Genomic DNA, 27,349 nt, shown 5'->3' on the forward strand with positions numbered 1-27,349 from the left:
GGGGTTCAGGAAGAGTTGCCACTTTTATTTCCAGCAGCATTTGACATGTTAGTGGAATGAGCAAAAAGAGCAGCCCTGCTCCCATCTGCTTTGCAAAATATTGCTCTGTTGCCCTAGGTTGGGATTTTCAGACAGACCGAAGGAAATTAGGATTCTTTGCAAATCCCAGCCCCAATGTCTTTTGGGGAAGAGATTTTGTGTCTCACATGAAGGATAGAAGGTAATGGTCCGGATGTAGGGAGCTGAGCTGGATGAGGCTGAGAAGCCAGTGGAAGGGGCTGAAGCCCAAAATAATTAAGAACAAATTAAACCTTCTCATGAATTTATCTGTAATCTGTGTCCTTTGAAGAAGCAAGATTGAGGTGCAGTTTATGGGTGGTTTTAATGGGAGTGGTTTCTTGTCCGATGTTCAAGCCAAAAGAGCGTAACTGTTCTGGAAAGGGATCGTTTTATGGAGTGCAAGGAGGCACCTCTAGATTTTTGAGGATTATGTGCTGGAGCATCTACCCTGAAAGGAAATCTTGCCACATGTTCTCTAGCCCTGGTAGTGTAGTTCTGTAGCTCAGTTAACGGATACTCTTCCCTCCTGCTCTTCTGGATTTGTGAGCCACTCCACTATTCATTTTTCCCAGTGCTTCTGCTTCCCTGGTTTCACCACTGAGGGAGAGAGAGGAATACTGGAGAACAGTGTCTTCCCCCACCCCCCATACAGTAATCATTGCCTACAACGAGTTTAGAAATGACTACAGTCGTGTCAGCATTTACAGAGGAGCGAATCCTATCCCAGCCTGGAAGGAAATTTAATTTACTAAAACGTAAAAAAACCAACAGTTACTGAACATTTTTTGTGCGTTTGTATTTATTTTAATTTTTGCAAAGCTCTCGCAATCCCCCAGGGCAGCTGCGGGACAGAGCTCAGTGTCCCTCCGCTCCCTGTTACATCAAAAAGCATAAAAATCAAGGACTGTCACAGTAATCAGCTAGAGGCCCATTCAGTAGGATTCATGATTTTCAGTCAGCATTTGATTGGTGGAAGAGTTGTGAGGCAGCAGCATGGGGAGCGTAATGGCAGGTGTCATCATCGAAGTCAGCCAATCCGGTTTCGCCAGCGTTTGAGTTAGTAATTCATAATTCTTAGTCCTGGGGAGAGATGGCAAATGGTCATTATGGTCCCAGTAACCCACAGGGAATCAGACAAGAACCCTCCCGCACTCCCTGGAGGAGTTTAGTCCCTTTCTAGTCCCCTACAGCTGTGTGCGACCGCCAGCATTCCACTTCCAGTATTGTGCATTGTACAGCAGTGCCCTTTACAAACTGTGATTGATGGCACTGGATAGGGAAATGAGGGAGGAGAGGGCCAGGGGAGATTTGGGAGGGCTGGAACTGAGCTCTTGGATTTGTTAAAGGGAAGGGTAATTTTAGAAATTAAAACTTTCTTTTGGGGATTTGAGCTGCCACTGGGATTTATGCTCTGGTTATCACACACTCGTCAAATCCCTGCCACTGTGTCAGTATTTACCCACACAGAGTTTATTCTGTCTGCCACGGGAATGCTGTGTCAATGAGACAGCATTGCACTTCCCAGCATTGCATTCAATGGAGAGGGTGACAGGAGGAAAGGGGAAGAAGTCTTGCGTGCTTGAAGGGGGCAGCTCAGTGATGTTGAGAGTAGCCCTCTGCCCTGCTCCTGATCTGTGGTGCATGATCCTGGTGGTGAAGTGGCTGCTGTGAGATCAGGAAAAGTGGTTGTGGAGAGGAAGTATGTCACAAAGCCAGTGCTGCTACACGGTAGATTCTTCCAGGTTTGGCTAATGGAAGCCCCAGAGCACCCATGGAGTTGGCGCCTATGCTCCTGAGAGTCAACAACCACACTGTTCCCCAGTTCTTTTGGGCCCCTATTCTAGGACCTCCACACCTCTGGTGATTCTCCATCCTTCTTACCTCTCTCCTCCCGCAGCCCTCAGTTCGGGTCTTCTGTGAGAGGGCTCCCCACAGTGTTCCACTCTTCAGGCCCCCTTGCCTGTGAGTCCTACCCCTGCTAAGCAACATCTCCTGGGAGCCTCAGTCTAGAAACAACCCTCTGCTTCTTGGCTCAGCCTGCCCTGATTGAGCTAGTTTGTCCCCTTTCCCTCGGGACCCCTGCACACACCGTCTGTTCAGCAGGGTTTCCCTGCTCTGGCCAGTTTTCTCCAGTGGCTGCCACCCACAGCACTAGCCGAACAGCTCTCGGAAGTTCTCTCTCTGTGCAGGTCTCTTCCCCAACATCTTCCACTGCAGCCTTCTCAGATCTCAGACAGCTCTCTCCTAGCAATTCTTAACAGCTCCCTGCATGGAGGCCAGGTGCCTTCTATCAGGACCCACTGGGAGGGACCTAACTAGTTACAGGTGAACAGGACCCATTCCCTCTTACATGAACCAGTCTTAAATGAACACAGCCATCAAATGGGGAAGTTACCAAGGGACAAGATGGAATCTCCATCACTCAAAGTCTGTCAGTCAAGTCTTGGTATAAAATTTGCATAAGCATCTGGGTGACTTAGGCATCCAAGTCCCACATTCAAAATTGACGGAGGCACTTAAGAGCCTGAGTCCTGGTGAAAGTCTGGGGATATGAAGTACCGAAGTCTTCCTCACTTTTGAAAATGCAACTTACAGTCTTAACACATGGAGGCGCTGGTGAGGCTTCTGCCAGGATATCTTTCTTTGGGGTGTGCCCTAGCTCACCTAGAAATCATGGGCTAGTTGCAGGAAGGACTGGATGAAATTCCCTGGACTGTGTTCTGCAGGAGGTCAGACTAGCTGAAGAGAACGGTCCCTTCTGGCCTTAAAATGTGTGAACCTATGAATTGTGCTGGTGGTGTTCTCTGTTAACATACATTTGAGCCTGTCACTCCCCCATCCTCTCTCTAACTACCAGACAAGCAGGAAAATAATACCTCCGAAATGAAAAGGAAAAGCTTTGTTTCTGCTCGCTAGTTGTTACTCCTTGGCATGGACTAAAGGCAGCAGCTGAAACAAACAGTTTCATGCCATTGGCAGATGCCGCTGGGTGGGGGACCCTTCTGTGTCAGGGCTGGTGGGCAGCAGCAAGAGCGGGGGGCACTTTTTTCCTTTCACTGAGGTTGTACCATGAAATATACTGAGGGTGCCTCCTTTAACTCAAATGGCTCCAGTCTCCATTCCCATTATGAGAGCTGCCAAGATAACGCAAGAGATTCTCAAAGAGAGAGAACTTGAGATACTCACCACAGATCATCGCCCCATTAAACCCTTTAGAGAGAAAAAAACAAGAAAGTTATTTTTTCCATTGACTTCCTGTGACATTGGAATGAGGGTGGTTAGCTCCTATCCCTGGCAGAAGCAGCTGTGGTGCTTGTGTCATGGCAAACTTTGTTGCTGTCCCAGAGCTGCTACTGACTTCTGGTGTAGCCCAGGGTGTTTAGCACCTTTTGAAATCGAGCCGCAGGCATCTGTACTTGAAACCCTCAACTGTGAGACCCCCTAAATGAGTGACAACTTTTCCTCCTGTTGGCCTAAATGTGTAAGGGAAACGGCATAGTAAGCTAACGTCAGTCAGTGAGGGCCTCTCTATTTCTCCGGCACACAAACTTCTTAGAACCGAATCTGTACACACCGAATCTGAGATTTGGACAAAAGTGGCTTTTAATCTATCTAAACACAATAATAGATGTAAAGAATTTTCTTAATAAGTGAGGAGAACCTTTTATCCTCCTTTCTGCTCACTCAAACAATCCAAACTCAGCTACAGGGAATGCTAAAAGTTCACCTTTGGGCAAAGAGGAAAGCACAGACATATCCAATCCTATTTCTGAGAGAGAATCATCATTATAATAGAGAGTATGTTACTCCTACCATTACTTTCATTGTTACCACCAGCATTTGTACGGGCCCAGCGCTGCTTCCCTTTGGGCAAGGGACGGAGACGAGGAGAATGGCAGCTATAGATTGATCTTGACCGTCCCACCAGGTTATAAAGCAACACCTGAAACTCCATATTTTGAAACATGGGTGTGACACTCTATACCTCGGGGGAGCATCCTGTTACCCCCATATTCCTCATTTTTAGATAACTGTGATCTTGCATATAAAGCATGCCTGGTAAGGTATCGGGGAAAGGTTATGATCTGCTGAAAGACATTGTTCTATCTAAACATGTGTAGCACCAATGCATATGAAATGATAAGAATTGTGTTGTATGGTTTTCACTAAAATATGCTGTGGGTTTGGGAGGCACCCAGATACTAGCTACACAGAGACAATGACAAGGGAGGTAACCAACACCGGGGTGGGTGCTGTTGAACAGACATCACTAGCCATTGTCCAGCAAGGGAGCTACAATGCAATGACTCACCTGCATGAGGCCACACCAAGGGAATTGCTCAACCTTGGCTGGGGACTCATGACACAGGGGCCCCATGCTTGGCTTTCTCCTGCCCCCACCTATGCTGTAAGCAACAAAGACACTCATTGAAGACTCCAGCAGAGGAGATTGGCCCAGGTTTCAAGGGTGAAATCTGTACATGAAGGACTGCAATCTCCAGTGGGGTGAGAAAAACTGCTTAATCGAGACGTTGGGCAGTCTAATAGGGTTGAGAGCTTAGACTGCATGCTTATATTTTATTTTATTTTGGTAACTAATTCTGACTTTTTGCCTATCACTTAATGTCACTTAAAATCTATCTTTTGTAGTAAAAAAAATTGTTTAACGGTTTATCTTTACCAGTGAGTTTGTATAAAGTGTGTGGCAAACCTGCTCAGGTTTGCAAAGGCTGGTGTATATCCCCTTTCCATTGATGAAGTGGTGAACCAATTAATAAATTTGCACTGCTCATCTTGATATATTGGTATATTCCTGAGGTACAGTGCTGGGAGCTGGGGGGATTTGGCTCTGGTGTCTTTCTCTGTGATTCATGAGTGGCTCTGGGAGCGTTCCTGCAACCTACCTGGGTGTAGGGCTCCACATGCGGTTGTGCTGAGTGATAACAGCACCTGAAGGGGTTTGCTGCTGGTCACTAGCAAGGCATTGTGAGAGACAGCCCAGGCTGGAGGGCGTTAAGGGGGCACAGCGGTCCCACAGACCCAGGCTGCACCCCGGGGATCCCGTCACAATGGGAACCATTTTATTGGTCTGATTTCCCATCATGAGAGAAACTAGGACTGCCAGGGATCTCTGACATAGTAGAATTGCTAACCCTACCCGTTAAGGGAATGGCCTTCCATCACTTCACTTGGCCTCTGTCAAAATTATCAGGGTGATGTAGCAGACTCGTAAAGCAAAGTGAATTTGCAGTGCTCACAGGCACCGCACCATTGATGCTGCGAACCACTGCTCTGACTCCAGTGGAGCTACATCAGGTTACTGTGGTGTATCTCCAATACAGAGATGTGGATTTACACCCATTTGGAATTTGACCCATTGAACCCCCTGGAGTTTTGGATAATTTACACCAGCTGGGGATTTGGCCCCACTCACTTTATTGGAGCTAAGACAGATTTCCATCCGTTGGGCATTTGGCCCCACTAACTTTCATTGAACTATAGATGAGTGACACCAGTTGTTGATCTGGCCCCACTTCTTTTATTGAGGCAACACCAATTTACATCGTCTGGGAATCTGCTCCCTTGTATAGATGAGGTCATGTATGTGATTGCCTATGGGGATACTATTATCCCAGTCTCAGGTAGGCAGCTTCACAGGATTTCCAGTGAATCACAGCTCACAATATGGATGACTCCATCTGGGACCCGGTCATAATGAAGAGAGACCTAAGAAATACAATAAATTGCCTACTTGTATAATAGGAGAATTGAAACCACAAAGAACACCTGGATTAACTCTTAGACACTCCTGTGGGACTTGGAAACCCAGAGCTTTGTGTTCTGCCTCACTCTTTCCATGCGTGTCTAGGCTATTCCAGCTGAACACTGGTCTCAAGGTTCAGGCTTGCTAAGAGGTAATGAGATAATATAAAAGAGCTGGACAGCAAAATCATTTTGAGTACTCACCCCAACAATACGTGGAGCTCGATTCATGACCTCCTGGAAGGAAATAGTGAGAGTAGGATCAAGAAACGCCCTTCTCCAATATAATTTCAATGAAGTTGATTCCTCACAATAGCAAAAGCCTTACCAGCCAGTTCTACACTAGGAGCACTTTGCCAGTACAGTTCTACCAGTACACTCGTGTGCTTTTGCTGGTATGGCATATTCTCCTCTGAAATGAGGCCATGTCTCCATGACAGAGCGTATGCCTGCATAGTCCCTAGAGGACAGGCTGCATATGCTGACTTAAGGACTTGTTCCGACATAATAAGACCACCTCCCCACTTGACGTTCAGTAAGCTGAGAGACTCACCCTTCTGTCGGTCTAGTTGCCTCTATCCTGGGGATTTTTCAGCATAGCGTTTTTCACACTGCTAGCTGATATAGAGACACTGGCCGAACACTGAAGTGTACACCAGGCCCAGCAATACCAGCAAAAGCAGTTTTGCTGGTTATAACTGCAGTTACAATAGTCAGGCCTGACCAACTTGATTGCCTTCTATGATGAGATAACTGGCTCTGTGGATATGGGGAAAGCAGTGGACATGACATATCTTGACTTTAGCAAAGCTTTTGCTACGGTCTCCCACAGTATTCCTGCTAGCAAGTTAAAGAGGTACGGATAGGATGAATGGACTATGAGGTGGATAGAAAGCTGGCTAGATAGTCGGGCTCAACGGGTAGTGATCAAGGGCTGGATGTCTAGTTGGCAGCCGGTATCAAGCAGAGTGTCCCAGGGGCCGGTCCTGGGGCCTGTTTTGTTCAATGTCTTTATTAATGATCTGGATGATGGGATGGATTGCACCCTCCACAAGTTCAGAGATGACACGAAGGTGCGGGGAGAGGTAGATATGCTGGAGGGTAGGGATAGGGTCCAGAGGGACCTAGACAAATTGGAGGAATGTGCCAAAAGAAATCTGATGAGGTTCAACAAGGACCAGTGCAGAGTCCTGCACTTAGGACGGAAGAATCCCATGCACCGCTACAGGCTGGAGACCGACAGGCTAAGTAGCAGCTCTGCAGAAAAGGACCTGGGGATTGCAGTGGATGAGAAGCTGGATATGAGTCAGCGGTGTGCCCTTGTTGCCAAGAAGGCTGACAGGATCTTGGGCTGCATTAGTAGGAACACTGCCAGCAGATTGAGGGAAGTGATTATTCCCCTCTATTCAGCACTGGTGAGGCCACATCTGGAGGATTGCATCCAGTTTTGGGGCCCCCACTACAGAAAGGATGTAGGCAAATTAGAGAGACTACAGCGGAGAGCAATGAAAATGATTAGGGGGCTGGGGCAGGGGATTTACGAGGAGAGGCTGAGGGAACTGGGCTTGTTTAGTCTGCAGAAGAGAAGAGTGAGCGGGGATTTGATAGCAGCCTTCAACTACCTGCAGGGGGGTTCCAAAGAGGATGGAGCTAGTCTATTCTCATTGATGGCAGACGACAGAACAAGGAGAAATGGTCTCAAGTTGCAGTGCGGGAGGTCTAGGTTGGATATTAGGAAACACTATTTCACTAGGAGGGTGGTGAAGCACTGGACTGGGTTCCGTAGGGAGGTGGTGGAATCTCCATCCTTAGAGGTTCTTAAGGCCCGGCTTGACAAAGCCCTGGCTGGGATGATTTAACTGGGGATTGGTCCAGCTTTGAGTAGGGGGTTGGACTAGATGACCTTCTGAGGTCTCTTCCAACCCTAATCTTCTATGATTTTATGACTTTTGCCAGCGCAGCGATGTCGTAAGGAATCAAACTTCTTCACACCCCATACGGATCGAGCTATGCCAGCCGAAGTCCATATTGTAGACATGGCCCCAGACAGCTCTGCGATGGGAAACCGTCCCCCTATCCTTGCTTCTCAGGGCGGAGATTAACCTGGAATATGGGAGCTTCCTTTCGTGACTCTGATCCCTCAAGATAAGAAATAGAGATGATCAACGTTTTTTGTAATGAATTTTTGCAAGCAAATTGTCACTTTTTTACCAGAAAATTAATCACTTCTTTTCTTGACAAAATCAGAAATGAAAAGGTTTTCATTTTTTCATTTTTTTCCCCCCTTTCTTCTTTGATGGAGCTCTTTGAAAAATTATAAGTTTGTTTGTGGCAAATTTCCAAGAAAAATAGCATTGGAACATGATTTGCAAACAGGACTCTGGGGAATCAACACAATTCAAAACATTTTTAGTTCTATTTTTCATAATTTTCATTGGAAAAAAAATCTTTCTTGAGTGGCAACAGCTAATTCAGATCCTATTATTTTATATTATAGTTGGGATTTTGTTTTCCCATGTGCATTACTTCGCATTTATCAACAATGAAGTTCATCTGCCATTTTGTTGCCCAGTCACCCAGTTTTTGTGAGATCCCTTTGTAACTCTTCGCAGTCTGCTTTGGACTTACAAAACTGCTCAAGATATTTATCATCTGCAAATTTTGCCACCTCACTGTTTATCCCTTTTTCCAGATTGTTTATGGATATGGTGAGTAGTACTGCTCCAAGTACAGATCCCTGCAGGATACCACTCTTGACTGAAAATTGACCCTTTATTCCTACCCGTTGTTTCCTATCTTTTAACCAGTTGTTGATCCATGAGAGGACCTTCCCTCTTATCCCATGACAGCTTACTTTGCTTAAGAACTTTCGATGAGGGAGCTTGTCAAAGACTTTCTGGAAATCTAAGTACACTATATCCACTGGATTCCCCCTTGTCCACGTGCTTGTTGACCCCCCTCAAAGAATTCTAGTAGATGGGTAAGGCATGATTGCTCTTTACAAAAACCACGTGGACTCTTCCCCCAACAAATTGTGTTCATCTAGGTGTCCGGTAATTCTGTCCTTTACTACAGTTTCAACCAGCTTGCCGGCACTCAAGTTAGGTTTACCAGCCTGGAATTACCGGGATCACCTCTCGAGTCTTTTTTAAAAATTGGTGTCACGTTAGCAATGCTCCAGTCATCTGGTACAGAAGGTGATTGAAATGATAGGTTACGTACCACACTTAGTAGTTCTGCAATTTCACATTTGAGTTCCACGAGAACACTTGAGTGAATGCCATCTGGTCCTGGGGACTTATTACTCTTTAATTTTTCAATCTGTTCCAAAAGCTCCTCTAATGATACCTCAATCTGGGACAGTTCCTCAGATTTGTCACCTAAAAAGAATGGCTCTGGTTTGGGAATCTCCCTCACGTCCTCAGCCGTGACGACCGATGCAAAGAATTTATTTCGTTTCTCCGCAATGGCTTTATCGTCCTTGAGTGCTCCTTTAGCATCTCAATCGTCCAGTGGCACCACCGGTTGTTTAGCAGCTTCCTGCTTCTGATCTACTTCAAAACATTTGGCTCTTACTTTTTGAGTCTTTTGCTAGTTGTTCTTCAAATTCTTTTTTGACCTTCCTAATTGTATTTTTACATTTCACTTGCCAGAGTTTATTCTCCTTTCTATTTTCCTCCGTAGTATTTAACTTCCACTTTTTAAAGGATGCCTTTTGCCTCTCAGTGCTTCTTTGACTTTGTTTCGCCATGGTGGCACTTTTAGAATTCTCTAATTATGTTTTTTAATTTGGGGGATACATTGAAGTTGAGCCTGCATTATGGTGTCTTTACAAAGTTTCCATGCAGCGTGGGGGATTTCACATTTGGCACTGTACCTTTTAATTTCTGTTTAATTGACTTTCTCATGTTTGTGTTGTTCCCCTTTCTGAAATTAAATGCAGCTATGGCGGGCTGCTGTGGTTTTTCTCCCACCCGAGGGATGTTAAATTTAATTATATTGTCCTCACGATTACCAAGCAATCCAGCTATATTCACTTCTTGGACCAGATCCTGTGATCCACTTAGTAGGAAATCAAAGTTTGCCTCTCCTCTTGGGGGTCCCAGGACTAGCTTCTCCAAGAAGCAGTCATTTAAGGTGTCAAGAAACTTTATATCTGCATCCCGTCCTAAGATGACATGTACCCAGTCAATATGGGGATTGTTGAAATCCCCCATCATTACTGAGTTGCTGTGTTGGTTTTGTTTTGTTTTGTTTTATAGCCTCTCTAATCTCTCTGAGCATTTCACAGTCACTATCACCATCCTGGTCAGGTGGTGGGTTGTCTATGGAATTACTATCCATAGAGATTCTATGGTACAGTTTGGTTCATTTAAGATTTTTATTTCATTTGACTCTGGTTTTTTTCACCTCTAGTGCCACTCCCCCACCAGTCCGACCGGTTCTGTCCTTCCAATCTAAAGAAATAGTATTTTTCAATTCACCTCATACAAGTACTGTCATGCAATCTCTTTCATGTGAAAGTGAAACTTTCAAAGGTAGATTTTATTTTAAAATAACTGCACTCAAAAACAAAACCATGTAAAACTTTAGAGCCTACAAATCCACTCAATCCTACTTCTTGTTCAGCCAGTTTCTAAGACAAAGAGATTTCTTTTCATTTACAGGAGATGATGCTGCCCGCTTCTCACTTTCAGGTGACATTGTAAATAAAAAGAGGCATTCGCATGGCACTTTTGCAGCCGGCATTGCAAGGTATTTACGTGCTAGATATGCTAAACATTCGTATGCCCCTTCATGCTTTGGCCACCATTCCAGAGGATATGCTTCCATGCTCGTGACACTTCTTCAAAAAAAAAAATGCGCTAATTGAATTTCTGACTGAATTCCTTGTGCAAGATTGTATGTCTCCTGCTCTGTGTTCTACCCGCATTCTGCCACATATATTTCACATTATAGCAGTCTAGGATGATGACCCAGCACAAGTTAAAGAGGTACGGATTGGATGAATGGACTATAAGGTGGATAGAAAGCTGGCTAGATAGTCGGGCTCAACGGGTAGTGATCAACGGCTGGATGTCTAGTTGGCAGCCGGTATCAAGAACACTTTCGCTGCAGATTTGACAAAATGCAAAGAAGGTACCAATGTGAGGTTTCTAAAGATAGCTACAGCACTCAACCCAAGGCTTAAGAATCAGAAGTGCCTTCCAAAATCTGAGAGGGACAAGGTGTGGAACATGTTGCTCTTTTAAGACTTCTGACAACACTCCAATGTGGAAACTACAGAACCCGAACCAAAGTAATTTGACAGCAAAGTAATTTTGAGTACTCACCAGAGGAAAAGGTTTTCCAGCTGGATGTTTTCGAAACACCTGTAAGGAAACAGAACAGGATCAAGAAACTCCTTCTCCAATATCATTTCAAGGTTGTTGATTCCTCACAATGGCAATGGCGTTACCAACAAGCTCTACACTAGGAACGCTTTGCCAGTACAGTTCTACCAGTACACTCGTGTGCTTTTGCTGGTATAGCATATTCTCCTCGAAAGGGAAATGAGGCCATGTCTACACTACAGAGCCTATGCCTGCATAGTCCCTAGAGTACAGGCTGCATATGCTGACTTAAGGACTTGTTCCGACATAATAAGACCACTTCCCCACTTGACGTTCAGTAAGCTGAGAGACTCACCCTTCTGTCGGTCTAGTTGCCTCTATCCTGGGGATTTTTCAGCATAGCGTTTTTCACACTGCTAGCTGATATAGAGACACTGGCCGAACACTGAAGTGTACACCAGGCCCAGCAATACCAGCAAAAGCAGTTTTGCTGGTTATAACTGCAGTTACAATAGTCAGGCCTGACCAACCTGATTGCCTTCTATGATGAGATAACTGGCTCTCTGGATATGGGGAAAGCAGTGGACATGACATATCTTGACTTTAGCAAAGCTTTTGCTACGGTCTCCCACAGTATTCTTGCTAGCAAGTTAAAGAGGTACGGATAGGATGAATGGACTATGAGGTGGATAGAAAGCTGGCTAGATAGTCGGGCTCAACGGGTAGTGATCAACGGCTGGATGTCTAGTTGGCAGCCGGCATCAAGCAGAGTGTCCCAGGGGCCGGTCCTGGGGCCTGTTTTGTTCAATGTCTTTATTAATGATCTGGATGATGGGATGGATTGCACCCTCCGCAAGTTCAGAGATGACACGAAGGTGCGGGGAGAGGTAGATATCCTGGAGGGTAGGGATAGGGTCCAGAGGGACCTAGACAAATTGGAGGATTGTGCCAAAAGAAATCTGATGAGGTTCAACAAGGACCAGTGCAGAGTCCTGCACTTAGGACGGAAGAATCCCATGCACCGCTACTGCCTGGGGACTGACAGGCTAAGTAGCAGTTCTGCAGAAAAGGACCTGGGGATTGCAGGTGATGAGAAACTGGATATGAGATGATGAGAAGCTGGATATGAGTCAGCAGTGTGCCCTTGTTGCCAAGAAGGCTGACAGGATCTTGGGCTGCATTAGTAGGAACACTGCCAGCAGATTGAGGGAAGTGATTATTCCCCTCTATTCAGCACTGGTGAGGCCACATCTGGAGGATTACGTCCAGTTTTGGGGCCCCCACTACAGAAAGGATGTAGGCAAATTAGAGAGACTACAGCGGAGAGCAATGAAAATGATTAGGGGGCTGGGGCAGGGGATTTACGAGGAGAGGCTGAGGGAACTGGGCTTGTTTAGTCTGCAGAAGAGAAGAGTGAGCGGGGATTGGATAGCAGCCTTCAACTACCTGCAGGGGGGTTCCAAAGAGGATGGAGCTCAGCTATTCTCATTGATGGCAGACGACAGAACAAGGAGGAATGGTCTCAAGTTGCAGTGGGGGAGGTCTAGGTTGGATATTAGGAAACACTATTTCACTAAGAGGGTGGTGAAGCACTGGACTGGGTTCCGTAGGGAGGTGGTGGAATCTCCATCCTTAGAGGTTCTTAAGGCCCAGCTTGACAAAGCCCTGGCTGGGATGATTTAACTGGGGATTGGTCCAGCTTTGAGTAGGGGGTTGGACCAGATGACCTTCTGAGGTCTCTTCCAACCCTAATCTTCTATGATTTTATGACTTTTGCCAGCGCAGCGATGTCGTACGGAATCAAACTTCTTCACACCCCATACGGATCGAGCTATGCCAGCCGAAGTCCATATTGTAGACATGGCCCCAGACAGCTCTGCGATGGGAAACCGTCCCCCTATCCTTGCTTCTCAGGGCGGAGATTAACCTGGAATATGGGAGCTTCCTTTCGTGACTCTGATCCCTCAAGATAAGAAATAGAGATGATCAACATTTTTCGTAATGAATTTTTGCAAGCAAATTGTCACTTTTTTACCAGAAAATTAATCACTTCTTTTTTTGACAAAATCAGAAATGAAAAGGTTTTCATTTTTTCATTTTTTCCCCCCTTTTTTCTTTGATGGAGCTCTTTGAAAAATTATAAGTTTGTTTGTGGCAAATTTCCAAGAAAAATAGCATTGGAACACTATTTGCAAATAGGACTCTGGGGAATCAACAAAATTCAAAACATTTTTAGTTCTATTTTTCATAATTTTCATTGGAAAAAAAATCTTTCTTGAGTGGCAACAGCTAATTCAGATCCTATTATTTTATATTATAGTTGGGATTTTGTTTTCCCATGTGCATTACTTCGCATTTATCAACAATGAAGTTCATCTGCCATTTTGTTGCCCAGTCACCCAGTTTTTGTGAGATCCCTTTGTAACTCTTCGCAGTCTGCTTTGGACTTACAAAACTGCTCAAGATATTTATCATCTGCAAATTTTGCCACCTCACTGTTTATCCCTTTTTCCAGATTGTTTATGAATATGGTGAGTAGTACTGGTCCAAGTACACATCCCTGCAGGATACCACTCTTGACTGAAAATTGACCATTTATTCCTGCCCTTTGTTTCCTATCTTTTAACCAGTTGCTGATCCATGAGAGGACCTTCCCTCTTCTCCCATGACATCTTACTTTGCTTAAGAACCTTCGATGAGGGAGCTTGTCAAAGACTTTCTGGAAATCTAAGTACACTATATCCACTGGATTCCCCCTTGTCCACGTGCTTGTTGACCCCCCTCAAAGAATTCTAGTAGATGGGTAAGGCATGATTGCTCTTTACAAAAACCATGTGGACTCTTCCCCCAACAAATTGTGTTCATCTAGGTGTCCGGTAATTCTGTCCTTTACTACAGTTTCAACCAGCTTGCCGGCACTCAAGTTAGGCTTACCAGCCTGTAATTACCGGGATCACCTCTCGAGTCTTTTTTAAAAATTGGTGTCACGTTAGCAATGCTCCAGTCATCTGGTACAGAAGGTGATTGAAATGATAGGTTACGTACCACACTTTGTAGTTTTGCAATTTCACATTTGAGTTCCAAGAGAACACTTGAGTGAATGCCATCTGGTCCTGGGGACTTATTACTCTTTAATTTTGCAATCTGTTCCAAAAGCTCCTCTAATGATACCTCAATCTGGGACAGTTCCTCAGATTTGTCACCTAAAAAGAATGGCTCTGGTTTGGGAATCTCCCTCACGTCCTCAGCCGTGAAGACCGACGCAAAGAATTTATTTCGTTTCTCCGCAATGGCTTTATCGTCCTTGAGTGCTCCTTTAGCATCTCAATCGTCCAGTGGCACCACTGGTTGTTTAGCAGCTTCCTGCTTCTGATCTACTTCAAAATGTTTAGCTGTTACTTTTTGAGTCTTTTGTTAGTTGTTCTTCAAATTCTTTTTTGACCTTCCTAATTGTATTTTTACATTTCACTTGCCAGAGTTTATTCTCCTTTCTATTTTCCTCAGTAGTATTTAACTTCCACTTTTTAAAGGATGCCTTTTGCCTCTCAGTGCTTCTTTGACTTTGTTTCGCCATGGTGGCACTTTTAGGATTCTCTAATTATGTTTTTTAATTTGGGGGATACATTGAAGTTGAGCCTGCATTATGGTGTCTTTACAAAGTTTCCATGCAGTGTGGGGGATTTCACATTTGGCACTGTACCTTTTAATTTCTGTTTAATTGACTTTCTCATGTTTGTGTTGTTCCCCTTTCTGAAATTAAATGCAGCTATGGCGGGCTGCTGTGGTTTTTCTCCCACCCAAGGGATGTTTCATTTAATTATATTATGCTCGCAATTACCAAGCAATCCAACTATATTCACTTCTTGGACCAGATCCTGTGATCCACCTAGTACTAAATCAAAGATTGCCTCTCCTCTTGGGGGTCCCAGGACTAGCTTCTCCAAGAAGCAGTCATTTAAGGTGTCAAGAAACTTTATATCTGCATCCCGTCCTAAGATGACATGTACCCAGTCAATATGGGGATTGTTAAAATCCCCCATCATTATTGAGTTGTTGTCTTGTTTTTGTTTTATTTTGTTTTATAGCCTCTCTAATCTCTCTGAGCATTTCACAGTCACTATCACCATCCTGGTCAGGTGGTGGGTTGTCTATGGAATTACTATCCATAGAGATTCTATGGTACAGTTTGCTTCATTTAAGATTTTTATTTCATTTGACGCTGTTTTTTTTCACCTCTAGTGCCACTCCCCCACCAGTCCGACCTGTTCTGTCCTTCCAATCTAAAGAAATAGTATTTTTCAATTCACCTCATGCAAGTACTGTCATGCAATCTCTTTCATGTGAAAGTGAAACTTTCAAAGGTAGATTTTATTTTAAAATAACTGCACTCAAAAACAAAACCATGTAAAACTTTCGAGCCTACAACTCCACTCAATCCTACTTCTTGTTCAGCCAATTTCTAAGACAAAGAAGTTTGTTTTCATTTACAGGAGATAATGCTGCCCGCTTCTCACTTTCAGGTGACATTGTAAATAAGAAGAGGCCCTTCGTATGGCCCTTCATGCTTTGGCCACCATTCCAGAGGATATGATTCCATGCTCGTGACACTTCTTCAAAAAAAAAGAAAATGCACTAATTGAATTTCTGACTGAACTCCTTGTGCGAGATTGTATGTCTCTGTGTTTTACCCGCATTCTGCCATATATATTTCATGTTATAGCAGTCTCGGATGACGACTCAGCACACGTTGTTCATTTCAAGAACACTTTCGCTGCAGATTTGACAAAATGCAAAGAAGGTACCAATGTGAGAATCTGGAATTTGGGAACTCCCTTTCTTCAGTCTGACTTTTCAAGATAAGTATTAGAGCTGGTTCAATTTTTTCAAAGTGAATATTTGTTATAAAATTGTCATTTTTTTTCCAGAGAACAAATTCATTGTTTGATAGAATCAAAAATGAAAAAGTTTGACATTTTTTCATTTACTTCCCCCTCCCCCCGCTTCTTTCTTTTTTACTGGAGCTACTTGAAAAATTATAGAAACTTTTTGGGATTTTTCAATGAAAAATTACATTTCAACTCTATTTCCAAAAATGGATCTTGGGAATCAAATGACACAACTCAGAACTTTTTTGTTTTAGTTTTCATTTATTTCAATAATGTTTCAAAATGCTCGAGCCCGCAAAGAATGAGACCTCCTGAATCACTGACCACTGCTGCACTTGTTGGCCTAAATGTGGAAGGACATGGCAGAGTAAACTGTTGTCAGTCAGTGAGAGCCTCTCTCTGTCTTCTGCACACAAACCACTTTTAACCATACATGTACACATCAAGTCTGAAATTTGGAACAAAAGCTGCTTTTGAGATATCTGAGCACAATAACATCTAGACAGTTTTCTTAATATGTGATGAAAACCCTTCAGCCTCCTCCCCCCCCCCTGCTGTTACTCAGGATCTTTCTACACTTAAAACGCTACAGCAACACCGTGCAGCGCTAAATTTGCACACTGAAGCACTTCAGTGTAAACACTCGCTACCGTGACGGGAGGGGTTCTCCTGTCGCTATAGTTAATCCACATTCCCATGGAGCAGTACCTAGGTTGAGTGTAAAATTCTTCCGGCTAGCTAGCACTGTCTGCAATGAGGATTTGGTCGGGATAGCTGCTACTATCAGGGGTGTGGATTTTTCATGCTCATGAGAGACATCATGCATCATGCTCATGAGAGACAGAGATATCAATGTGAGTATTCAGGATAGATGGGGCCTCAGACAATTCAAGCTCAGCTACAGGGAATGCCAAGAGATCATCACAGAACAATTCACCATTGGGTAGAGAGAAAAAGGAGACACTTATGTTACTATATCACAGAGAAAATCATCTTTCTAATATAAAGTATTAATCCTAGTAGTACTTTCACTTTTACCAGCAGAGCTTCTACCGGCAAAGCACTGCTTCCCTTTCGGTAAAGGGTGGAGATGGGGGTAAAGGCAGCCATGATTTGGAGCTGAATGTTGGTTTCTGTTTGTTTCTTCCGATTATGAAATCCGCTTTCAGGCTGGGGAGGTTTAGCAGCTCCATTGATACCATGAGTCGTCTATGACGTTACAAGCCTGATTGCGCAAACCCAACACCTTGTTTGTTAAAGAGACCAATGGCCTTTGTCAATGAGGAACGGTCAGAGTTGATTTACCTCCCGGTGTAATATGGCTATATACTCTCCCTAGAGTTTCTGAACATAGTTTTTATGGTGTGGATGGGGTCTGTAATCATAAGTACATAAGAATGGCCATCCTGAGTCAGACCAAAGGTCTATCCAGCCCAGTATCCCATCTACCAACAGTGGCCAATGCCAGGTTCCCCAGAGGGAGTGAACCTAACAGGCAATGATCAAGTGATCTCTCCCCGGCCATCCATCTCCACCCTCTGACAAACAGAGGCTAGGGACACCATTCCTTACCCATACTGGCTAATAGCCATTAATGGACTTAACCTCCATGAATTTATCCAGTTCTCTTTTAAACCCTCTCATAGTCCTAGCCTTCACAACCTTCTCAGGCAGGGAGTTCCACAGGTTGACTGTGTGCTGTGTGAAGAACAACTTCCTTTTATTTGTTTTAAATCTGCTGCCCATTAATTTCATTTGGTGGCCCCTAGTTCTTATATTATGGGAACAAGTAAATAACTTTTCTTTATTCACTTTCTCTAAACCACTCATGATTTTATAGATCTCTATCATATCCCCCCTTAGTCTCCTCTTTTCCAAGCTGAAAAGTCCTAGCGTCTTTAATCTCTCCTCCTATGGGACCCGTTCTAAACCCCTAATCATTTTAGTTGCCCTTCTCTGAACCTTTTCCAATGCCAGTATATCTTTTCTGAGATGAGGAGACAACATCTGTATGCGGTATTCAAGATATTCTCCGTCTTATTCTCTATGCCTTTTTTAATGATTTGTTTGCTTTTTTGACTGCTGCTGCACACTGCATGGATGTCTTCAGAGAACTATCCACAATGACTCCAAGATCTTTTTCCTGATTAGTTGTAGCTAAATTAGCCCCCATCATATTCTATGTATAGTTGGGGTTATTTTTTCCAATATGCATTACTTTACATTTATCCACATTAAATTTCATTTGCCATTTTGTTGCCCAATCACTTAGTTTGGTGAGATCTTTTTAAAGTTCTTCACAGTCTGCTTTGGTCTTAACTATCTTGAGCAGTTTAGTATCATCTGCAAACTTTGCCACCTCATTGTTTACCCCTTTCTCCAGATCATTTATGAATAAATTGAATAGGATTGGTCCTAGGACTGACCCTTGGGGAACACCACTAGTTACCCCTCTCCATTCTGAAAATTTACCATTTATTCCTACCCTTTGTTCCCTGTCTTTTAACCAGTTCTCAATCCATGAGAGGATCTTCCCTCTTATCCCATGACAACTTAATTTACATAAGAGCCTTTGGGGAGGGACCTTGTCAAAGGCTTTCTGAAAATCTAAGTACACTGTGTCCACTGGATCCCCCTTGTCTACATGTTTGTTGACCCCTTCAAAGAACTCTAAGGCCTGGGCTGCACTGGGGGCGGGGGTTCGAACTAAGATACACAACTTCCGCTACGCTATTTGCGTAGCTGAAGTCAAAGTATCTTAGTTTGAGTTACCTGGCCGTCCTCACAGTGGCAAGTCGACCGCGACAGCTCCCCCGTCGACTCCGCTTACTCCTCCTGCCGAGGTGGAGTACAGGCGTCGATTCAGGGATCTATTTATCGCGTCTAGACGTGATTTATCGCGTCTAGACGTGATTTATCGCGTCCCCGATAGATCGATCACTACCCACCGAGCCGGTGGGTAGTGAAGACGTGCCCTAAAAGGTTAGTAAGACACTATTTCCCTTCACAGAAACCATGTTGACTTTTGCCCAACCATTTATGTTCTTCTATGTGTCTGGACACTTTTACTTTTTACAATTGTTTCAACTAATTTGCCCAGTACTGACGATAGACTAACCGGTGTGTAATTGCTGGGATCACCTCTAGAGCTCTTCTTAAATAGTGGCATTACATTAGCTATCCTCCAGTCATTGGGTACAGAAGCTGATTTAAAGGACAGGTTCCAAACCCTAGTTAATAGTTCCGCAATTTCACATTGGAGTTCTTTCAGAACTCTTGGGTGAATGCCATCTGGTCCTGGTGACTTGTTACTGTTAAGTTTATCAATTAATTCCAAAACGTCCTCTAGTGACACTTCAGTCTGTGACAATTTCTCAGATTTGTCACCTGCAAAAGATGGCTCAGGTCTGAGAATCTTCCAAACATCCTCAGCCGTGAAGACTAAAGCAAAGCATTCATTTAGTTTCTCTGCAATGACTTTATTGTCTTTAAGTTTGTCTGCGGAAAAGGACCTAGGGGTGACAGTGGACGAGAAGCTGGATATGAGTCAGCAGTGTGCCCTTGTTGCCAAGAAGGCCAATGGCATTTTGGGATGTATAAGTAGGGGCATAGCGAGCAGATCGAGGGACGTGATCGTTCCCCTCTATTCGACATTGGTGAGGCCTCATCTGGAGTACTGTGTCCAGTTTTGGGCCCCACACTTCAAGAAGGATGTGGATAAATTGGAGAGAGTCCAGCGAAGGGCAACAAAAATGATTAGGGGACTGGAACACATGAGTTATGAGGAGAGGCTGAGGGAGCTGGGATTGTTTAGCCTGCAGAAGAGAAGAATGAGGGGGGATTTGATAGCTGCTTTCAACTACCTGAAAGGGGGTTCCAAAGAGGATGGCTCTAGACTGTTCTCAATGGTAGCAGATGAAAGAACGAGGAGTAATGGTCTCAAGTTGCAGTGGGGGAGGTTTAGATTGGATATTAGGAAAAACTTTTTCACTAAGAGGGTGGTGAAACACTGGAATGCGTTACCTAGGGAGGTGGTAGAATCTCCTTCCTTAGAGGTTTTTAAGGTCAGGCTTGACAAAGCCCTGGCTGGGATGATTTAACTGGGAATTGGTCCTGCTTTGAGCAGGGGGTTGGACTAGATGACCTTCTGGGGTCCCTTCCAACCCTGATATTCTATGATTCTATGATTCTAAGTGCTCCTTTTGTATCTCAATCGTCCAGGGGTCCCACTGGTTGTTTAGCAGGCTTCCTGCTTCTGATGTACTTAAAAAACATTTTGTTCTTACCTTTTGAGTTTTTGGCTAGTTGTTCTTCAAACTCCTTTTTGGCTTTTCTTATTACATTTTTACACTTAATTTGGCAGAGTTTATGCTCCTTTCTATTTACCTCACTAGGATTTGCCTTCCACTTTTTAAAAGATGCCTTTTTATCTCTCACTGCTTCTTCTACATGGTTGTTAAGCCACAGAGGCTCTTTTTTAGTTCTTTTACTGTGTTTTTTAATTTGGATTTACATTTAAGTTGGGCCTCTATTATGGTGTCTTTGAAAAGTGTCCATGCAGCTTGCAGGGATTTCACTCTATTCACTGAACCTTTTAATTTCTGTTTAACTAACCCCCTCATTTTTGAATAGTTCCCTTTTCTGAAATTTCAGGTTTCAGAGTAACAGCCGTGTTAGTCTGTATTCGCAAAAAGAAAAGGAGGACTTGGGGCACCTTAGAGACTAACCAATTTATTTGAGCATGAGCTTTCGTGAGCTACAGCTTATGCTCAAATAAATTGGTTAGTCTCCAAGGTGCCCCAAGTCCTCCTTTTCTTTTTTCTGAAATTAAATGCCATAGTGTTGGGCTCTTGACGTGTTCTTCCCACCACAGGAATGTTAAATGTTAGTGGATTATGGTCACTGTTTCCAAGCGGTCCTGTTATAGTTCCCTCTTGGACCAGATCCTGCGCCCCACTCAGGACTAGATCGAGAGTTGCCTCTCCCCTGGTGGGTTCCTGTACCAGCTGCTCCAAGAAGCCGCCATTTAAAGGATCGAGAAATTTTGTCTCTGCATTTCGTCCTGAGGTGACATGGACCCAGTCAACATGGGGATAATTGAAATCCCCCACTATTAGTGAGTTCTTTGTTTTGGCAGCCTCTCTAATCTCCCTTAGCATTTCATCATCACTATCGCTGTCCTGGTCAGGTGGTCGATAATAGATCCCTACTGTTATATTCTTATTAGAGCCTGGAATTACTATCCAGAGAGATTCTATGGAACATGTGGATTCATTTAAGATTTTTACTTCATTTGATTCTACATTTTCTCCCCCCCCGCCCACCCCCGCATGACCTGTTCTGTCCTTCCAATATATATTGTACCCCGGAATGATTGTGTCCCATTGATTGTCCTCATTCCACCAATTTTCCGTGATGCCTATTATGTAAATATCCTCCTTTAACACGAGGCACTCTAGTTCACCCATCTTATTATTTAGACTTCTAGCATTTGTGTACAAGCACTTTAAAAACTTGTCTGTGTTTATTTGTCTGCCCTTTTCTGATGTGTCAGATTCTTTTTTATGTGACTGTTTCTCATCTGATCTGGCCCCTACTTTATCCTCTTCCATCCTCTCCTCCCGACTAAAACCTAGAGAATCTCTATCAATAGACCCTCTTGTAAGAGAAGTCTCTGTCCGATCCACGTGCTCCTCTGCAGCAATCAGCTTTCCCCCCGCCCCCATCTCTTAACATTAAAAAGGTTGCAGAGCAATTTTTAAACTAAGTGCCAGCCGTCTGGATCCACCTTGGTTTAGGTGGAACCCATCCTTCCTGTATAGGCTCCCCCCTATCCCAAAAGTTTCCCCAGTTCCTAATAAATCTAAACCCTGCCTCTCTACACCGTCATCTCATCCACGCATTGAGACTCTGAAGCTCTGCCTGCCTACCTGGCCCTGCACGTGGAAGCATTTCTGAGAATGCCACCATAGAGGTCCTGGATTTCAGTCTCTTTCCTACCAGCCTAAATTTGGCCTCCAGGACGTCTCTCCTCCCCTTCCCTGTGTCACTGGTACCTACATGTACCACGACCACTGGCTCCTCCCCAGCACTGCACATAAGTCTGTCTAGATGCCTCGAGAGAAATCATAGCTGGCCCTATGACCACCACCTGAAACTCCAGATTCTGAACATGATGGGAAGCCAGATGAATAAAAGAGAGACTAGGATTGCCAGGGATCTCTCACTTCATAGATTTGCTAACCCTAACCGTGAAGGGAATGGGCTTCCGCCATTTAATCTGGCCTCTGTCTGTTAAAAGTATCAGGCTAATAGAACAGACTCTTGAAGCAAAAGGAACTTGCAGTACTCACAGGCAGAGCATCACTGACGCGGCTCACCCCTGCCCTGCCTCCAATGGAGCGACCTCGGTTTAGCCTGGACCATGAACTCCAACACAGGAATGTTGATTTACATCCATTTGGAATCTGGCCCGTTGACTCCAATGAAGCTACGGATAAGTTACACCAGAAGGGGATCTGGCCCTGCTGACTTTACTGGAACAATGGTTGATTTACACCTGTTGTTCTGTCTCCACTTACTTTGATAGAGCAACACTAATTTACACCAGCTTGGGATCTGCTCCCTTGTAGAGATGAGGCCATGTACGGGATTGCCCATGGTGACACTATGATCTGCAGTCTCTCGGATGCAGAATGACAGAATTCTCCGTATATCACAGCTCCCAGTATGTATGACTCCACCTGGGAAGTGATTATAATGAACAGAGCCCACAGTAACCCAGCAAATTGTCTACTTTTATGCTGGGAGACTTGAACCTGCAAAGAACACTTGGATTGACACTTACATGCCCCATGGGACTTGGAAGTCCATTGCTTTGTGTTTTGCACCAGTCTTTGAACATGTGTCCAGGATACTCCAGTTGACTCTGAATCTCAGGGTTCGGGCTTGCGAAGAGGTACTGAGATAATATGACAGCCTGACAATAAAGTAAATCTAGAGTACTCACCGAAATAGCTTCTTCAAATGGAGTCTCGACATCCTGTAAGGAGATAGTTAGGAGTTATTTCACCCTGCTCTTTCTCCACGATCATTTCAATGTAGCTGATTCCTCACAATGGCAATAGCTTTCCCAGGTCAGTTCTACACAAGGAGCGCTTGGCCAGTGTGGCTCTACCGGTAGACTAGTGGGCTTTTGCCAGTATAGCATGTTCCCCCCAAAGCCAAATAAGGTCATGTCTGCATTACGCTGCATTGCCCCGATGGAACATGCTGTGCACGCCAACAGAAGGTCTTTTTCTGCCAATATCAGCACTCCACCTCCCCGATGGATGTTCGGTATGCTGACAGAATCACCTTCTCTTGGTCTAGTTCCGTCTATACGGGGGATTCTCCAGGAAAATAGCCATGTTGCCCAAGAGGGGTGATTTTTGCACACAGCTCGTTGATATAGCTGCGCTGGCAGAACTTTATAGTGTAGACCAGGCTCAACCATACCAGCAAAAGCCCAGTTGTGCTGATTACAATTGCAGCTACAGTAGGGAGAGGCTTTTGCCAGCACAGCCGTGTCAGTCAGGAATCAAACCTCTTCACACCCCATACTATAGAGCTGTGCCAGCAGAAGTCTGTGTTTCAGACATGGCCCCAGACAGCTCTGCGATGGGAAACAGCCCTCCTACACTTCCTTCTCAGTACTCAGATTGACCCCCAGAATCTGGAATTTGAGAACTAAGTCCCTTTCTTGAGTCTGACTTTTCACGATAAGAATTAGAGCTGGTTAAATGTTTCAAAATGAATTTTTGTAAAAATATTGTCATTTTGTTTTGCAAAATCAGAAATGAAAAGAATTTGTGGTTTTTTTATTTATTCCCCCCCCCCTTCATCTTTTCTGGAGCTGTTTGAAAAATTATAAGTGTGTTTTGGGGACATTTCAAAGAAAAATAGCATTTCAAATCTATTTGCAAAAATGGGTCTGAGGAATCAAAGAACAAACCTCAAAACTTTTTTTCTTTTTCTTTTTCATTATTTTTATGGAAAAATTGGGGGGAAAGGTGGCTAGAAAATTATGTAATAGAACTCATGCCTTTTTTTCTTTTTAGTTTTCATTATTTTCGTTGAAAAAAATCAGAAAAAAACAGAAGAAACAAATTTTTCCATCAAATTTTTCTTTTAAAAAAAATCATTTTTAGTTAAAAATAAAATAGATTAGTGACAAATTTCAAGTAGTTCTACATTTTTCTCCTTTCAAAAATGACTGAGCATCCTGTTTGTTGTTTTCAAAAAATATAGAACGTGGAGGGAAGAGTTGATTGCACAGCTGAAACTGTTCAGCACTTTTGGGAATCAAGTCCAAATCGTCAGTGATTGCGCCCCCAAAGAATGAGATCTGCAGGTTTTGCTAACTGTGTGAGGGAAATGGCATGATAAGCTATTGTCAATTGGTGAGGGCCTCTCTATATCTCCGGCACACAAACCTCTTAGAACCATATGTAAACACTGAAGCTGAAGATTGGAACAATAGTTGCTTTTGTAATATCTAAGCACAATAATGGATCCAAAACATTTTCTGAATAAGCAAGGAAATCCCTCTAATCTTCTCCCCTCACTACACCGAGACAATTCCAACTCAGCTACAGGGAATGCTAAGATACTGTCCCTGAGCAATTCACCTTTGGACAGAGAGGAAAGGGGAGACATTTCAGATCGTATTTCACAGAGAAAATCATCATTATAATAGAAAGGTCCAACTTATGACATTCTCCTAAGCAAAGTAGGGAAATATGATCTAGGTGAAATTGGTATAATGTGTGTGCACAACTGGTTGAAAGGCTGGGTAACGGTGGTTCTCTGTCAAGCTGGGTGGACGTATCTAGTGGCGTTCTGCAGTGGTCACTCCTGGGTCTGATACTATTCCATATTTTCATTAATGACTTGGATAATGGGGTGGAGAACACACTTATAAAATGTGCAGATGATACCAAGCTGGGAGGAGTTGCAAGCAGAGGGTTAGAATTCAAAACAACCTTAACATATTGGAGAATTGGACCAAAAGCATCTAGATGAAATTCAATAGACAAGTGCAAAGTACTTCTCTTAGGAAAGAAAAAAACAAATGTACAGCTACAAAAGAGGGAATAACTGGCTAGGTGGTAATACCCGGAAAAGGATCAGGTGGTTATTGTGAGTCACAAATTGAATATGAGTCAACATATGATACAGATGTAAAAGAGGCTATTATCATTCTGGGATATATTAACAGGAGTGGTGAATGTAAGACACAGGAAGTAATTGTTCCATTGTGCTCAGCACTGGGGAGGCCTCTGTTGGAGCCGTGTTTTCAGTTCTGGGCGCTACACTTTAGGAAAGATGTAAACAAATCGGAGAGTCCAGAGGAAAGCAACAAAAATGGTAAAAGGTTTCGAAAATGTGGCCTGTGAGGAGAGGTTAAAAAATGGGGCATGTTTAGTATTGACACAAGAGGACTGAGGAGGGGGACCTGATAACAGTCTTCAAATATATTAAGGGTTGTTCTAAAGAGGACTGTGATCAACTGTTCTCTGTGTCCACTGAAGATAGGGCAAAAAGTAGGGGGCTTAATTGCAGCAAGGGAGATTTTGACTCGATATTAAAAAGAACTTTCTAACTCTAAGGGTAATTAAACTCTTGAGTAGGCTTGTGGAATCCCCATCATTGCACGTTTTTAAGAAAACTTTGGACATCACCTGTCAGGGATGGTTTAGGTTTCTTGGTTCTGCCTCAGTGCAGGGAGCTGGACATGATGACTTCTTGCGGTCCCTTCCAGCTCTACCTTTCTATTATTTTACAAAAGTCATCGTTATGACAAATAGTATGTCACTCCTAGCAGTGCTTTAATTGTTACCAGCAGCACTCCTACGGGCAGAGAGCTGCTTCCCTTGGGCAAAGGACAGAGATGAGGGGAATGGCAGCCATGATCTGGACTTCCATCATCGCTTCCGTTCAGCTCTTCCAGATGAGCAAGTCCCCATTGTGGCTGGGGAGTTTAGCAGCTGTATTTATCCCCTGTGTCATATCTGACACTACAAGCCTGATTGCTCCAACCCAATCCCTGGATTGTCAAAGAGATCAATAGTCTTCATTAAACTAAAAAGGTCAGGACCATCGTATTAGTCCTTCTGCAATATGGCTGTATGATGTCCCTAGAGTTTCTGATTACAGCCTTTGTGGTGTGGAAAGGGGCTGTAACCAAAGCATCCTCTGTTATTTTCAAACATTTTAGAGAATGGGGTGGGGGGTCGGGGAGGGGGGTTCTTTGCACAGCCCAGGATGTTCAGCACTTTTGGGAATCAAGATCAAGTCATCTCTGCTTGAGCCTCTAAAGAATGAGACCCCACCCCCAGCCCATATCGCTGACCACTGGGCCACAAGTTGGCCAAATGTGTGGTGGAAATGGCATAGTAAGCTAATGTCAATCAGTGAGGACCTCTCTATTTCTCCAGCACGCAAACCACTTTGAACCATATGTACACATTGAATCTGAACTTTGGAACAAAATGCGCTTTGGGGATATCGAAGCATAATAACAGATCTAAAGAATTTTCCAAATAAGTGAGGAAAACCCTTTAATCTTCTCCCCCCATTACTGTACTCGGCCAATTCAAACTCAGCACAGTGCTAAGACACTGTCCAAGAACAATTCACCTTTGGGCAGAGAGGAAAGTGGAGCCATTTCAGATCCCATTTCACAGAGAAAACCAGCATTATAATAGAAAGTATTATACTGCTCGTAGTGATCGCATCCTTACCTGTGCGCTGACCTGATGCGCGCTGCTTCTCTTTGGGGAAAGGATGGTGACGAGGAGAATGGCAGCCACAATCTGGAGCTTCATCTTGGCTGCTGAAAGATTCTTCCAGGTCCTGATATCCCCAGTGTGCAGCTCGAGGGTTTAGCATCTATATTTATACCATGTGTGGTACGTGACATTACAAGCTTGATTGCCCAAACTCCATGCCCGCATTGTCAAGGAGACCAATCACCTTTATCAATAAGGAAAGGTCAGACAGCTCATTTATCACCAAAACTCACCCTGTGGAATCTGATTTCTGCTTCCAAAGGCCAGGATCCAACTTCAGCTGGAAAAATAAACTGTTGTTCTCCCTAAACTTATCAAAGTGACTTATCTTTTCCTTTCTGGCATGGAGAGGCAGAACCTGCTTTATTTTTCTAATCTGCCCCAATCCCCATGCCCACCGTTTCTGCTAACTAATCAACTAGCCCATCCCTAGCCCTGCAGCCTCTCAGTTTCCCCTGCGCTCTACGGGCTGTTC

At 43.9% G+C, this 27,349-nt stretch overlaps 1 long non-coding RNA gene across 1 annotated transcript; it reads right to left on the reverse strand.

Annotated features, from left to right (window-relative positions):
- Positions 1 to 855: 855 nt before the first annotated feature.
- LOC311512167 lies at positions 856 to 27,041 on the reverse strand. The gene is made up of 6 exons (XR_014709420.1): positions 26,827 to 27,041; positions 23,052 to 23,084; positions 11,157 to 11,195; positions 6,028 to 6,060; positions 3,247 to 3,270; positions 856 to 1,140 (listed from the first exon to the last, which is right to left on the reverse strand). It is a non-coding gene; the product is annotated as an uncharacterized lncRNA (long non-coding RNA).
- Positions 27,042 to 27,349: the final 308 nt, after the last annotated feature.

The sequence above is a fragment of the Lepidochelys olivacea genome, assembly GCF_965140295.1.
Source record: "Lepidochelys olivacea isolate rLepOli2 genome assembly, chromosome: 24".
Taxonomy (NCBI): Eukaryota; Metazoa; Chordata; order Testudines; family Cheloniidae; genus Lepidochelys; species Lepidochelys olivacea.